The sequence below is a fragment of the Populus euphratica genome, unplaced genomic scaffold, assembly GCF_000495115.2.
Source record: "Populus euphratica unplaced genomic scaffold, PopEup_1.0 scaffold88.1, whole genome shotgun sequence".
NCBI lineage: Eukaryota > Viridiplantae > Streptophyta > Magnoliopsida > Malpighiales > Salicaceae > Populus > Populus euphratica.
In genome coordinates this window covers 704,121-716,388 of record NW_011499956.1, presented here as the reverse complement: position 1 = coordinate 716,388, position 12,268 = coordinate 704,121, and the positions used below count along the sequence as shown (strand labels likewise).

The 12,268-nt window shown below is 35.9% G+C and overlaps 1 long non-coding RNA gene and 1 pseudogene across 1 annotated transcript; one reads left to right on the top strand and one right to left on the bottom strand.

Annotated features, from left to right (window-relative positions):
* The first annotated feature begins 828 nt into the window (after positions 1–828).
* Positions 829–2,772, top strand: LOC105138370 (uncharacterized). The gene is made up of 2 exons (XR_844759.1): positions 829–2,090; positions 2,588–2,772. It is a non-coding gene; the product is annotated as an uncharacterized LOC105138370 (long non-coding RNA).
* A 795-nt stretch (positions 2,773–3,567) lies between these two features.
* LOC105138385 (protein ENHANCED DISEASE RESISTANCE 2-like) lies at positions 3,568–12,046 on the bottom strand (annotated as a pseudogene).
* Between the last annotated feature and the right edge of the window lie 222 nt (positions 12,047–12,268).

Sequence of the window (12,268 nt, the reverse complement as noted above, 5' to 3'; positions counted from 1 at the left end):
TTAGATTGCACCAACATCTCTTTTCTTAGCTTGGTCATCTCTTTCTCCTTTCAATTTCAGTTCTTAAAGTCATCAATCAATCCTTTTATTTATGTGATAGGCCTGCATTTAAAATGAACATGATTTAAATTAAAGGTCTTATATTATTAGATATATTATTATAAAACATGCTTTAGTTAAGGAGTTATTGATACTTCAAGTGCAAAATGATGATATAAAACCATGATAAAAATGCACTTTTAAGTACTAATTACACACCCCAACCAGCTTATTACTAGTCATTAAACAAACTCTCATTAAATTTATATATCTGCTCAATACCTCTTAACAAGATATTAATAAACATTGTTTTTATGCTCAATGTATCAACACATAATTATGGGGCTTTTCTTTGAAAAAAAGAAATTTTTTGTTCTAATGTTTAAGGTTAACTTCCTTAGATTGAGATTATTCTTTTTGTCTTTTTGTGTCCTTTATATATATATATACATATAACTTAAAACACCATGCATCTTTAACCCATGTAATGAGCTTTGGGTTAATGACTCCCACACTAGTTGGTCTTAGGGCATTAGGTGTTGAGATACCCCTACGAACTTAACAACTTGGGTCGCAGATACTGATATGTAGATAGTGCAATGTTTGATTCCCTTAAGCTTTTCTCCTCAACCCATGTAACAAGCGTTGGGCAAATAGCTCCCAAGTCAGTTTACTTTAGGATATTAGGTGTTAAAACACCCCTTCAGGCTTAATTGTTTAGGTTAGGGAGGCTACGAAACCAAACTTATCTATATTTTTATTATCATCATTTTTTTTTTTGGAGGAAATTATTGCTTTCAGACAATTAACGAATATCCCATAGCACAAGTTCATAGAGTCAAAAGTCAGAATTTTGATTGGTAGGCATTTAAAATACATGGAGAGATTGTTGAGCTTTTTAGATTATCCACCATTTCAAAACGTGTTATGAGCCTGGATGCCATGAAAACATAGTGTGTAAACTTGAGTTCCAATATGAATCTAGCATTGTTATGGGAAAGTCCAAAATTAAAAGATTAATTCCTTGTGTTCCCGAACTCCAGTGCCTGAACTATCCCAGAAATAGTAAGAGACGAAGTTCTCATCAGCTAGGCAAATAAAGCTTAGAGCATCAAACCAAAGCATCGACCCACATGCTAGTTTGCCTTCTTTTAGGGGGTGGGGAGAAAATGGATGTTTGTTGTCCCACTTGTAGCCATCAAATATTTTATACAATAAAAAGAAATCAAAACGACCTCAAGAACAGCAACTGTTTATTTTGCATCAATGCCCTCCTTTTCCTTTGCTCCTTGTGTACATTTCCTTAACACCAATGAACTCTTGTTTGTGTGCATTACTGGATTTCATGTTAGAAAACAGGCCTTGAATTGCCTTATCCACGCAGCAGAAACAGAGAAGTTTATAAATTTCCTTGTGTTTAATGCAATGAAGGAAGAATGAAAAAGAAATTGGCATCACCAATCGACAAGTTCCTTGTGCACGTGCCTTCTTTAGTTTTTAGCCAAAACTATCTGGAGTACTGAGAATGAAAGACCTTACAGCTAAGTCATGTTTGTTCTAAGGAACTGCATTTTTCATTTTGACTTCAATGAAAAATGCCAACTTTGGAACTTGGAACTTTAATGATGACAAGTCTTTGTATTGTTGTACTTCTGTTAATCAAAATTCCGAAATTGGATAGGTGTCAAGATACCTAGTTGTTGAAAATTGTAAATCACTTTTGCTGGGAAACTCTACTAGTATTTTCCTGAGTTGTGACAATCTGCTAAACAAGCTACTGATAGTCAGGAATTCTCTTGTTTGTTTCCTTTCCCAAACCTTCACATATATAACCTACTAACCTTTGATTATGCATGTTTCCAGGTAAAACTCAGGAAACAATATTCACAGTGTGTGAGAGCTTTCTTTCCTCTTGTAATTGCAGGAAACGATATCCACATATTTGATGCAGCAACGCAAAAATTGCTCCTTTTGTCTTTGTTTCAACAATAGTTGAATACCATCAAAAACCTACAATCCATACGGTGTCATACAGGGGCCAGCATCACAAGGTGTGATTTGATAAGCTCACCAGATCTGCTCAAGTTGGTCCTGATTCCCTCAAGCATGCATGTGGCAGAACATTTTGGTTGGTTTCAACAATAGTTCTTGATTATTTATCGTTTCCCTATGACATTCATTTCGGCATGAATTCCTTTTATTGGTATAGAAATAACAATGGCCTTCCAGTGCTCTCCAGCCAAGCATTCATTGTTGTGAACTGCTGCGAAGATATAAACCTAGTCTTCGGAGGCCCCTTTAACAACTAATTTGTGAAAAACTACATGATGGAATGTGCTTACAACGTAAATTAAATTTTGCATTTCAAATTTCCCAAACTAACACGTACCATTTTGATTCCTTTGCTTCGAACGCATGCTGAATAAGGGATTTTACGTTGATAGTGTTCATATCTTACAAATTTGTGGTGCCTTTTCTGTTTTGCCTTCTGCATTTGCGGACATTTCCATTTTTCCTACTTTGATCAATGCTTATGCTCTTGGCACAGGGACAACGTGAAGAATACATATAATTCATACTTAGACAAGGGTAAGAAACGAGTTGGCTGTTAATGTAATCCCTGGATATACATGAAAATAGCCACACTTGGCATATCCAGATTTGTGTACTCTTGTTGAATTGTTATCTCCTTGTTGAGTCCTTAAATGTGCTTTCGTTAGTAATTTGGTTTCAGAACGCCAGTGTATGCCATTTCTAGCAAGTTTCACGCCTCACATCATATTGAACCTATTCCTGCTGCTGAAGATGAGGTAAATCGTGTTCAAAACTATTGGTGCCATACATGCTCGTCTTGTCAGATTGATGCTGAAGCAAACGCTGTTCCAGACTCACTCTGCCCCATAAAAAATTGAACCGGTAGATCAACCGGATAGTTATCACTGTATTTTAAACCCCATTATTTGTTTTAAACATTTTTAACAGCACCTTTATTCAGGAATCCAGCGTGAAGCATTGAAAACTCATCCCGAGGATCTAGTAAATAGAAAACTACATTTCACCGCAATGCTTTGTTTTTTTTTTTTTTGTAGGAGATCTCGGGAACTGATCCCTTGATATATCATTTGGGCTACGCCCATGTACATTCTTGGCTGCCAATTCTCTTTCTAAATGAAATTAATTTGAATTCATCGCTAGTCCTGATACCTACCTTAGTGTTAAAGAGTTTTTTTTTATATGCCGATTCTGCATCTTGCAAAACATGCAGCCAGAAGAGCTTATCCCGCATCCAGTGGGTACCATATGTCAAGAAACTTGGAAGCAACCAACACTTCTCCTCCCTTCTCATGATCTCCACCAGCCCTTTTCTTGAATACCAATCTATTTACTGAACCATGATCTCATGTTATAATGATTTGATGTCATAATGTTTATTTGGAATTTCATCCTTCTACTCTAGTGGATGATAAATCTTCTCTCCCCGCCATCATCTGATTCAGTAGTTTTGTACTTTTGCCTACTCTTGATCAATACAAAACAACTCATGAAATTGGAATGAAACCCATGCACAAATATATATTTTTTATCCTTTTTGTGATAGCACTTGCATATTTATGTCTGAAGAAATGATTTATTGTCAAAATCAATAACGAATGATCTCTGCTAGTCATGAAGAATCTGGATGCAATCTGGGAACCATAGCTGATGAAAGCTCAATGTGAGAGACACGGACAGCACCAATCAACTGCTCTGGCAATTCTTCTGTAGTATTTGCCTGTAAAAAAGGGGGAAATTAAAAGGAGAATGGTAAAATTTTAACAGATCCACGGTAAATGGTTTAGTATTGCCTCTCCATGCATCACTATATATACATAAATCTCAAAGCATAAGAGCAGCTTGCATCGTTACCATACCAACAATTACTAAAATGCAGCCAGAGCAATATTCCCTGGTTCTCACACTAATAGCAACTACTTTTAGCCCCACTTGAAATGAGCGATGAAGCATTACAATGAATGTAGAACATGAAAGGATGCACGTGCAATGGCAACAGTACCAAGGGAGCTTAAAAGAGATCCAAAGTGCTTTTTTGCATTTCATTTTTTCGTTCAAATATTATTTAAGGACAGCGACTATTCATCATAACTGAGATAAGTAGTTTCCTGTTTCAGTTTTACCTTATCAATCGATCAAATCTCTCTTAAATTTCCTAGTGAAACTTGGCATTCCAATTTTCAAAGTGTTGATGAAACTTTTTTCAAGACTAATGAACAACCAAGATATTTTTTTTATTACAATATAGCATACTAATCCTAGTAAGTGATCATAAGGGCTTAGTCCTCTTAAACCTTGTAGCTTGCTCATGAGTATGAATGCATTGTCCCTAATTTCAGTTGGTAGCCTTCCTGCTCATATAAATAACTGAGATGGTTCTATCAAATAGAGCCTCCCGCATGACACACCTGTACTAGGAAAGCCATGTCAACCACCAATGTTGGACTTGCGCCCATTACAAGCCACAGAACTCCAGAAGCAACTGCGGAAGAACCAATATCAACATCGACCTACAGATGCATAAAACTAGTTTAGACCATGCTAATGTATTGTTCAAGCAATTCACAGTTACAGATTTGTGTGGCACTTACTTCCAGGTATTTGGGACCACGGATGTAGTTGCACTCAACTGCTTTTCCCAATAAACATGGAGTGCTTCCTACACTTTGGCGCATAATCCATGAACCCTGCATGGTTCAATATAGAAAGCAGCTTAGTCATGCTGAACTCATTGCACATATCCATGAACCCAGCAGGATTCCAAAACACTACCTTGAGAACTGATGGAAGAAGCTTAAACCTACTGTTTCGGAATTCATCATCACCATCAACAAATCGTTGCAAGAGAGATCCAGGTACTAATTCCTTTGTCACAAAGTAAAATACCATGCTGTAGTGTGTTGAACCAGGTACCTGTGATAAATGATATAAAACACAGTTGTTCATTGTTGAAATGGAGCAACTGAAATTCAAACCACCTGGTAGAATAAACTTACTTGCAGATTAAAAACCACAGAGAAAAGCCCTTTCTCAGAAGCAACCTACACAGGCATTTAAAGAAGTGCATAGGCAAGTTAGAGCCATCATACAATTGACAACCATCTACTTCTTAAAAATTATTCAATCAGTATGGACAAGGTTGACCAAGCTATTTCAACTCTTAGGATTAATCAGATACAAATATGGTCAAAAGCAGCTCTGCCCACCAACACCAACTGGATAAAGTACTGAGATTATTTATATTTAATAAGGTCCATTGGCAGACCAAAACAAATTATTTCAGAGAAGTGTGTTTTGAAGTTGTGAAACAAACAGCACCAAAAGAGAAGAGTGGGGGAGCCTGGAAGGTCTTTACTTGTGCTACAGAACCTCGATGCCTGGCAACATGGTCCATTCTTTTCGTGTCCTTGAACCAATCCACAGCAACAAGATCCATCAAATGTTTTCCAGCAGGGACCTTCATATGCGCATTGCATAGAGTGCAATAAGTGTAAGTCAAACAAGGTCATAAGATGATGACTTTCTAACTCCAGATGTACCTACTAAATAAATGAAAAAAATGGTAGGGAACCTTTGATTTGTCATGAAAAAAATGCTTGCTGCGAACTCTGAAGTTGTCTCCAGCAGATATTTGCCAGCAGTCACGGGCATTGTCATGATCATCACGATGTAAGTTACCAGAAAAGCAGGATAAATCAATTTGATCCACTGGTTGTTTCTCCAAGACTGTTTAAACAATTGTTATTTAAATTCCCAAACAGTTCCATAAAAGATTAAACTTATTAAAATGAGCAAAAAAAAGACATGTTGAAGCTATCATCCACCTGTTCTCTTTGAATTGTTCTTATGCTGAGTTGGGTTATTCTGAAAATTAGGAAGCAAGAGTAGTGTTTACATTGTTGATGTAGAAATCATACAAGGGCAAGATGTCAGCCATACCTCTTCTTCTTCCTCAGTTATTTGAAATTCTTCATCCTCATCGGAGTATTCATCCATCAGTTCAGAACTTACAATTTTTTGGGGTGAAATATAACCTGAGGTCATAATGGCTATGGCTGGGATTCTTGTATGGGCATCTCTTTCATCTCTTTGGGCACACCATTCACGTAGTCCTGTCAGAAAAGGCAACATAACCATTACTAAACCAGAAAAAATGGAGCATTGAGATTGAAGGAGTGCTTACTCAATGACCAAACAGGAATTAGAAACATCAAGTTACTGTTGAGTTGTGGCTTAAATTGGTGAGTTGGCTTAGGGTAGATTGGTAATTGCATGGAGTTGTGTCCTAAACAAGAATGAAATGTGTTGATATATTTCGTTTAGGAAAAGAGACTTTTCTTGTTGGAGTTGGCCTTGAAGTATGTTTCCTAATGAAAATAAGACTTTATTGCAATTATAAATATCACGAGTTGTGGCAAATATTTGTGCGCCTCTAATATTGATGGTGTGTGGCAGCAACCACAAATCTTAGATGGTAGAATTCTTTGGTGTGGGCCATGGTGGGTTTTGTGAAATGGTTGCCTTTGTGAGGCCTGGTAGTTGTGAAGATTCTAGATGTAACCGGGTTTTCGATAATAAGGTATTTATTTGTGTAGTGTTTGATTAGTGGATGTAATCTCCAATCTTTTATAGTGAAGTTTTGTGGAGTATGCTTTGCCAAATCGTTATATTTCATGTCCCTTCTAACAGTTACATGTTTCATTACTTCTTAGCCTTTGGCATCAACTCTATTTGATCAATAATGAATTAAAAAAAAAAAACCCCAAAGAATTGGTAAATTCGACTAGATATGATATTGATGAGAATGAAAATAATTAAAGGAAACAAACAAAAGGAAAATTAGCACATCCAACCCAACCCCAAACCCAGACTTCCAGATAAGAGGAAGTAGTGCAAAGCATATAAGAATGACAATATATGAAGTTGAGCAATTTTAGCATACAATACTATTGTTTTGCCTTGCTATGGTTAATAAGAGAAGCAGGAAAGAAGTGCTTCTTCCACACTTAGCTCTTAGCTGCTTTTCTATGATAAATTGTTCGATCTTTTTTCCACAACATTTTTATTCTAGAAAATGATAAATCAAAGCAGCTTAACTTTTGAGCACAACAAGGCCAAATAAACCTATCAATTTCTGACAAGAGTGGCCGATTTCAGTGAGTTAATCACAGAAGGAACTCACCAGCGATATTATTTAACATCTCAAGAAGACAATGCTGCTGAAATGATGGAATGTAACCCACACCCCATCCCTTCAGATCAATCTGCATATGATGCTGCACCTGTGTTCTAGGTCTCCCATTACGAGGTTTCAAAGGGGAAATATTGAAACCTCCACCTGTAAGTCAGAATGTAGCTAAAAACTATCAGAAACTCCGATGATAGATTCCTAAATACAAACCAAAGGGACGGGAATTTGGGGCTTACTCTCAACATGAGCACGCACATAACCTGATTGTGGAACACAGTTTTCATGCTCTATAGAACGAAATAATACAACTGCACAATAACAAGAAGGTTAAGCTTGTGACAAGTTAGAAGATCAAAATTGATTTGGACAAGCAAAAACATTTACCATAGCTTCCATCATCATTTCACCGCCAATACCTTACATAGCAAAGGTCACGGGACCACACAAACCTGTAGCCCATTTATATGTAAGTGACAGAAGAAGATAATATGTTATTTCTGAAGGAATGAAAGCAACTTCACTCTTGAAATATGGATATACGCTAGTAATCTTAAAAATCCTGTTCGATGCAGGTTATGTAAAACACATCCTACTTATTCTTTCTTAAGGAAAAATTACTAAACCCTGGCGTATTTATGCCCCTACTTGGAGAGCGACTTAGATTTCCATAACACAATTAATTATTGCGCATACATGGCTTGGAAATGAAGGGGGGAAAATATTAGGATATATAGCTTAATATGGATTTTCTATGGCTTTATTTTGGAAATTTCATACTAGAAAACAAGACTAACAACACTCCATATGAAATGCATTCATTATTTTAACATAGACAAGGAAGCAATTTATTTGGGGGTGTAGGGGATCATAGTACTTTGGAAACCAGCCCAGCTGAAGACGATGATAGAGTATTGCTGTGTGTCCATCTACCTCTTCAACTAAAGAACCATGCTGGAAAGTGGAATCCCACCTGCAAAAGGCAAGAAAAATATCATTCATGAATTGTCAAAGTGCATGAAGAACATAGTGTAAAATCATATATACCAAACAGCAATTCTCTTCAAGTATTTGCAGGAGTTCTTCGTGAATAAGTCAAATTAATAAAACATTAATAATTAAAGTTACAAGTAAATTCCGTATAGGTAGAATTCAACACCATATTATGCACACAGCAATGCATCAATCTACAGGGGGAAACACACATGTAACAGGGTCTCTAAAACCATCATATTAAGTTCTGGGGTGAAAAGGGAAAAAAAACCTACTCAAACCGTGTTGCATCCATGCTCATTACAAGTTCAAATATTTCTTCACATGTAGCCTTAACAATACCTACAGCCTTCATTGCTTGACTGCAGCTCCTCAGCTGCATCAAGGAAACAATAAATGGTGGCAGGACCAATTACAGCCTCATACATAGCAAACCAAAGTCTAACACAGAAAGCAAATGAACAAATGATTCCATACAAGGTAATCAGTTTCAGTAAGCTCTTCAAAAATGCGGAGTCCTGTCATATGTACAGCAAATAAAACTTGAGTATAAATTCACCTATACCACTGTAACATAGCCAGCAATCAAATTCCCAGTTCAAGTCTTTAATGTGCTTCTATATTTGAACTTTTAAACAATGAAAGAAAGCTATGAGAAATAGGTCACCATTTTGGCATTTTAGAAGACGCCAATGATTTATAGGGAATGCTTGGTTGTTAGCAGTCTGGTTTGGCAATTCTGAGTCACATTCTGGTGTCCGGTCCTCTACTGAATCAGGAGAAACTGCCAGTTAGGAACCAAATAAGAACTGGAAATAGATTGAATGAATAAGTTGAATTCCATGAAAGGAGTCATGAAAACCATTTCCAATTGTTTTTCTCTGGAACAAATTTGCGTGAGTGTTGTCTTCATCCTCATGTTCACCAAACCTGCAGACAATTCAGAAATCAGGAGAGTGCACACGTTTATTGCCTCCAGACTTTCATAGCAGTTGGAGCAGCTGATAAAACTAGCTCCAATGGCAGTTCAAATTGTTGATGAATCTAACATCAATTGCAGGAATATTGTAGTCGTTGAAAATGTCTGATGTAAAATGTAATGAAATTCTTTTAATAAAGATAGATGAACGTGAACTGCTGCACAATTTATTCCCTTAAAATACAGAATATGTTTGCCAGTATCAACATAGTTTTACCAAAGCAGGCAGAAAATAATTCTACGAAGGCATCTACTTTCTTACAGCTAAACTAGCGGAGAAATAGAACAGGCACTCACTGGCTTCCATTTTCTGATGAACTAGCAGTCACCCCATTATCCATGCCAGATCCATAATTGTATGAGGCATATTTGTCACTAACAGTGTTATTCTGCAACTAAATCATGCAACACGTCTTATATGCATCATCATTCCAGTCAGTGTATAGAAACTGAAAATGTTCAATAAAGAGTCAACGAAACAACTTATTGTTGACCAATGATATTTCATCCATGATTTCATAACACCTATATTTACCGGTGAATCAAACCAAAACTCAGAAGGAGAAAATACGTATCGAATTATAAGGACTGGGAGATAACAAAGTTTACACATTCTGAACTCTGAAGTATAGAGACCTGATCAATTACAGATTCAATTTTTTCCTTCCAGGTCAGTGCTTCCTGGATGTTAAATGCCGCCAACTGAAATAAGAAAACAGCATATGAGGATCAACATTTTCTATAAATAATTCAGATGCCACAACAAATTCAGCAAGATAAGGAAGTGCAAAAGGTTAAGAATGTTGTATTCAGACAAAGATCTTGTTTTTGCTTATTTCCGAGGCAGATACTAAAGATATTATCTTCATTAAGAATTTCAGAAACTGAGAGCAAAGACTACTCACTGTTATTGCATTATTCCTTTCTTTCTTGTTGTAAACAGATAGGGCATAAATCATCTGCAGAAATGAAAACAATATTCAGGTTATCTTGAAGATTCAATAATTACATTGAAACTCTCCCATCAGCAAAATTACATTACAGCTAATTACGATAGCACCAGCTCCCTAAAGCTGGTTCTCCATGAAAAAGGGACCACTCAAAGAAGAAGAGAGGAAGAAGAGAGCCACCAGAATTACAACAGCAAACTAATTTTCCAACAGTAATTGAAACAAAAACTCAAACAATTACAAACTTCCAAAGATGAGGATTTACTAGGTTAAAAAAAAAAATCCAGAAAAGCATTTGAAATGTTTGTTTAGCATTCAATTCAACACAAAACATATCCACATTCACATGAACAAATACAAAGTTAGTGTAAAGCCTATCTGCTAACAGAGGCTAATCCAATTCATTTGCATACCAAAAGAGTTGGCAAATTTCTGATAAGAAGATGTGTCCTCCTTCAAACATGGCAATCCCACAACTCTTCTATTTATGTTTTGGAATGAAATTGGATTGATGTGCATTAGTGTAATGCACATCAATTTAACTATCTTCACCACTACTGACATCCATCATAACCATGAAGTCACTTAAAAATACATAATTTCCAACCCCATTAAATTTCCTCAACTTCCACTGCTCAAAAAAGAAATTCATCGGCTTTCCAATTCTTTAAAAATGGAACTGATAAAAAAGTATGATGTAATTATTGAAGCTGCTAATGATCCTATATATTAGAAAACTATGCATAGTTATATATTTGAATGGAAAAACTCACATGTCCATGATGAATCTTCAAACCTCTATCCTCTACCCTACAATTGCCATCAATCAAAAGGGTCTTGATTGGAACCTAATTTAAAATAGACAAAGACTTTAACACTCAACATCATACCTGCATTCTCGTTTCCAAATATACAAAAATCCATTTATAAAAGATCTCCGGAAACTCATTCGAAATAAACTTTGGGGATTCTTAAAGAACTAGAGCAAATTTAACCAAAAAATATATATATATATATATATAGTTACCCCATTATCTTGCGGTCTCCTCTTGTAATAAGAAAGGAAACTGGGCTCCAGGGTGAAGTACCTCATGTGAATATATGAACTCCCGATCTTTCTCCTTCCGTACCTTACCATCCACCCTTGGTATATCAATTTTGGCCTTCTTGCCCACCCAGTCTCCTCTAAAATAGTAGAATTCTCTAAAAACAACAGAAAGAAAGGATGATCTTATTATTACTTGGTTTTTTCATTTTTATTTTGCTCGCATTTTCTACATCATCAATGTATTCTGCTTGTGTATATATCAATGATACGGGGTTGTTCCAAGCATTCTGAAGTAGCCATAAAAGTAGTATATATAACACAGCATCCCAGTACTTGGTTTGAGAACCTGACCATGAAACACTAGTAGTCTTTTTAAGCAAGTAGTAATAAAACAACTGGAAACAGTACCATTAATGTTGATGTTGAGCCACTCCAGACGGTTGGTTTTGGCGGCAGATGGCTCTTCTGTTCAAAGAAAAAATTAGCTAGTAGTAATTAAATAGTTGTATGTCATGGGGAGTTGATGATGTAATTATAGAATATTATAGCTTACCATCCTAGTTTCTGCTTGACGAAAGGGAATTGATCTTAAGGGATCTTCTCAATCTGTTAGTCATGATCAGCAGCAGCCTCAGCCTCAGCCTCAGCCCAGGTACCTCCCTGGCAACTTCAAGCCACCAAAATAAACAGTACACTTGCGGCTTCTCTCCCTTACTCCTTGCTTAAAGAGGCTGATTCCTTTGATGAGTTGACTCACTGTGCGATGTGGACGAGCCTCCGATCTTTGTTTTATCCATCTCAAGATGATACGATATTATATAAATATTATACGAGATCAAAACTACAATAAATATATTTGATAAGATTATAATTATGAAATAATATTAGATAAATAATAAAAATTAAAAATATAATAAAATAAATATTTTATCATAAAAAATATTGGTAATTAAAAATTTAAAGATTAAATAAAATAATTTGTAATCATCTACAGTATTTTATAAGTAAAGATACAATAT